The 4,447-nt window shown below is 43.2% G+C and overlaps 1 protein-coding gene across 1 annotated transcript in view; it reads left to right on the top strand.

The window, feature by feature from the left end:
* The window catches only part of LOC100546531 (urea transporter 2), a 66,176-nt gene that overhangs the window by 16,287 nt on the left and 45,442 nt on the right, over positions 1–4,447 (top strand). The window lies entirely within an intron of this gene.

The following is a 4,447-nucleotide window of genomic DNA, read 5'->3' as shown; positions in this document are numbered from 1 at the left end:
AAAACAGCCTTGTATGGCCACAAGGTTTCAAATTCCGTAGAAAAACAAAGTCAGAGGGTCTCTTCATCTGCTCTACAGTTTAATTTACCTCATAGACAATCTAGCTTCAGAGGAAGAGTTGAAAAGAAGCAGCAGTTAGAAAAATTCTGCAATAAATTCAGCTGAAATAATGTTTCAGAAAAACCTCAACTGTGGTTAATTATGTCAAGCATTTTATTTATTTTCTTAAAAAAAAAGAGTCGAGTCCAAGTACAATATGGCTACTGGAAAGAATTTGTCATGAAAGAGCCATTACAAACATTAACTTCTCAGCCACAAGCAAATCCATCCTGAAATCAGTTAGCAAAGCAATTTCTAGGGTTGAAGATATCCATAAGAAATAGAGAGTAAACAGGGTTGTTCTGTCCCTAGCTAACCAAAAGATTTGAGTAACCATAGCCAATACTAACAACTCTTGAAAACAGGCAAGATAAATATCAAATGTCTTCTAAATGAGAGCAGTAGACAATCAAATCACTGACTGAAGCTCTCAGCGGCCACAACTCTAAATTTCAGTCGTTCCCAAAAGTGCCAGCAATCTAATATGAATTAAATGTGCCTATAAAAAAAACAATAGCCAAAAAAACTAAACTTCTTCTATAGCCAGAGCAGTCATTGCAATCAGCTTACCTCTGCAGTAAATGAAATAAATATTCCTGTGCAAATAAACACTCAGCCTAGCAGTAGTTATCTACAGAACAACTCCCTGAAAGTTTGCCTTCAGAAACAAAAGAGTGCAAATGGGAACAGACAATGCAACATGAATGAATTTTAAGATGTCTCCCCCATGAGCAGAGGAGCCATCTATTTTGTTATAACTGGATAAGTACCACTACATATTCCACATGACTCCAAGAAAAAAATGCTTTCATTGTTTCTTCAAAGGTCATCTATTTGCTTCTAAACCCTCAATAAAAAGAAGAAATATATCTTTATTCTTTGAGATGGCTCTCCTCACATAGGCACAAGCACATGAGGTCCATGCTTCAGATGTCCTCATCTGGGTGTTGAAGAATGATCTAGGGAAACATGAAGGTGTGGAATTTGCCTTCCCAATGGATATTAGCTATAGCATAGGCCAGAGCCATACTGAGCATCTCATTGCCAACCAGGTCTCTTCATCTGGTGGCCCTTTTCCAAGGAGATTTATTAAACATGGGCCACGATGCAAGACCCAGGAAATCAGGTATCCAGTAGACCTGCAATCACAGGTGAAGCAGACAAGCCCTATCCCTTTAGCCCTCCTCCAGCAAACTTACGTTGCTAAATTGAAGCAAAAGCAAAACAAAAGCCACTTATTTTTGGCCTTGTACTCATTTTCTTTTTTAACTTGAAGCAAGATTCAAGTTAAACGTGAGCACCTAAAACAGGGTGGCTGTGTTTTGGGATTTTTTTAAGCCATTTGTTGTTTGCAGGGGCTTAGATTGGAAATATTCATTTCCTTTCTACTTTCATCAATAAGTTCAGCTGAAGCTAAGTCTCAGAGGTTTGTTAGGATTGAATTTGTTAACTAGCCTCAGGAAGAATTTGACAAGTCAGGGGCACTGGTGGTTTGAGAAGAGCTGACAGGAAGAAGAGATTTCTAGCCAAAGGCTATCAAAGACCTCTCTGAGACCCCTTTGTGGAAGGAAATTCTCTAGGAGCAGAGGTTTTGACAGCAGTCAGTAGTGGAAACCGTGACATGAGCCACGTGAAACCACTGAAGGCCTCGCTGGGACGTGAGATAGAAACTTTACTAACAGAAATCATTACCTGTGGATACCTTTGAGATCAGTCGGGTCTTGGTCTGAGGCCACACACTTCTCTAGACACTTAGGCACAGAGCATGCTCAAATCCACCCAGCCAATGCATAAAGAAAAATGGATTTTATAAATGACTACCTCTTGCATCTTGTTGAATCTCAGCCCAAAGTTAAAACCAGGTATTCCAGACAAAGTCTGGCCAGCCATGGAGCAATATCCACTCGCTGCACAGCGCTAGTATCTTCATTTAAGTTGACAGATGGAGTGAGCGATCACTGCTGGCACGTCAGGGCTGTATAACTCAAAAACAGTTTATAATATTTTAACAGTGTTTCATTGACCTGTGTTTGCTTTGGGCCTGCAGTGCAGAACGTGGCCATGGGTTTGAGTTCAGCCACAGAAATACTGAGGTCTGCACATTTTGGATGGTGAATCAAGAATAGAGGCACCGGATGGAATTATGTGCTGGAGTGGCTGGATCTCCCTTGCTCATCTAAGGAAAGAGAGTTATGGTTCCTGGTCTTCTATCTGTCTCATCAAGAGTCTGCTCAGGACTGTGTTGTCCATGGGACATTCTCAGCAAGAAACAGCCATTGCTTTTTCCCCCAGATATTGCACAGACACGTTTCCACGAACCAGCAACTCTCTGCTCTCTCTCTGAGACTCATACCCAATTGAACCCTTGTCAGAACATCACCACATACATGAAGGACATGAAGCAATTAGAGAGGATTTAGAGTGGGCTTACAAAGATGGCAAAGGATCTGTGGGGAGATGTGTGAGGTCTGTTTGGCCCAAAGAAGAGGAGGCAGACAGGAGGTCTCATGCAGCTCCCTCAAGGACAACCATGATAGGTCTGAGAAAACACCAGGAAGTATGATGAAATTCTAAAGGAAACAGGCAGAGAATAAGTAGCTTGGGAGGTGTCCCACAGGCTGACACCTGCTAGAATTTATTCTCATGCTGAGTTAAAGCTGGACATCCAGCAACCCCTCAAGTGGGGTCTGGTGTGGATTGAAGCAGCAGTACAGAGGGACATCATTACAAAGGATGGTGACAGCTCTCTGCCCAGGAAGAGTACCTGAAGTTGTGAAGTTGGAAAACCTATGCTTGTGCTTTCAAACATTAGGGGAGAAGTGCCTGCAGGGTTGTATGGGAAGGGAAGGCCAGACAGACAAGGTGGCTTAGCCTGCTCTCCCTGAGCAGGTTTTCTTGCCATACTGCCAGAGCTGCTCTGCAGTAGAGCCCAAGGCACTACCCTCCCAACTCCCTTCAGTACTGCTGCAAGCTTAAAATAAATACTGTAATTCTTTCAGACAGTGTTAGAAAGCCCCTCAGCAATGCCAGCACCTCTTCTACCAACAGCCACAATTACAGACTGGTGTCTCAGTGCAAGCAGGAGTACCAAGTGGTCAGACAGGGAGGGTAGGTGAACCTCCTCACCAGTATCCTGGCAGCCACCAGCAAATACTGAGAAAGGCTTCATGTTTCAAAGGAGCATTAAAGCAGTACAGGACATCACCACAACCTGAATAAAAACCAGAACTTTACTGCATGTCCAAGTATGATAAGCTCCTAAATTTTCCAGCTGCTGGGAAGTTGCTCTGTGCTTTGTCAATACCAGATTTCCCCAGTCTGCAATGCTGTATTGTATTCCCCAGCACAGGAGGCTAGTCTTTTTTGTTGAGCTGTGGGTTGTTGTTTTTTTTTTGTTAACAGATCACATTTGCGAGGTAGCAGAAGTGCCACCACCCTTAGAGTGAGATTGGTTTGCCAAATCCTCTCCCCTCACTTCTCTTTATGCAGAAGTGCACGTTTTAATTTGGAAGTTGCAGAGTTCAAAAAGGGAACAAACGCTTGGTTGCAGATGATTTTTCAGTTCTCAGAGGGTCCCTTACAAACTCCTGCAGCTGTTGCAACAGCAGGAATTCACACGTCCCAGTGGCAAGATGAGAAGACCGGGGACAGATCTGTGGAAAGCAAAGGTTTCTTTTACCACACTCTGCCTGGGAACAAGAACAGAGTTTGTATTTGGGCGTATCCAGATGCAGCTCAGAGCATTTAACAGCTTAAGCTGCCATGGATCTGCATTCTCACATCCTTCTCCAGGGAGAACAAAATGTTGAGGTAGAGCTAAATCCATGCTCCCAAAATACATAACTTTATTCAGAACAGAAGGAGTGAAGCACACAGACAGGTGAGAGCACTTCCAGGAACACTCAGGTCCTCAACCATCAGAAGGCCCAGATATAATGCACAGGCTGCCTAGCACATCTCTGCAGCCACAGAGCAAATTATGCACAAGGCCAAGACAGATGAAAAGATCTTTGCGTTGCACAACTATCGCTATGCACATTCTTTCCCTCATTTTCCTTCATTTCAGGGCACCCTTGCCTGTGCTATGTTTTGCTTCTCTGCTCTTATCTCATTTAACTCAGCACTGACAGCTCCTTTTTTTGCCATCCACAAACCTCTGCAAAACTACTCAGCCAGAAGCCACGCAGATACTTCCTGGCTGCAGAGAAAAACAGAAAAGCAAAGATGATGACAAGCTATCAACCAGCTTTCTTACTGTAGCTGAGTGACTTTATTTCACTTGAGTAAATTAAGTCCTGTTCAGGGTATTTTTCATTCCCAGAAATTGAATTAGCCAGCAGCCATAACT

The sequence above is a fragment of the Meleagris gallopavo genome, chromosome Z, assembly GCF_000146605.3.
Source record: "Meleagris gallopavo isolate NT-WF06-2002-E0010 breed Aviagen turkey brand Nicholas breeding stock chromosome Z, Turkey_5.1, whole genome shotgun sequence".
Taxonomy (NCBI): Eukaryota; Metazoa; Chordata; class Aves; order Galliformes; family Phasianidae; genus Meleagris; species Meleagris gallopavo.
This window is presented reverse-complemented; position numbering and strand designations above follow the sequence as displayed.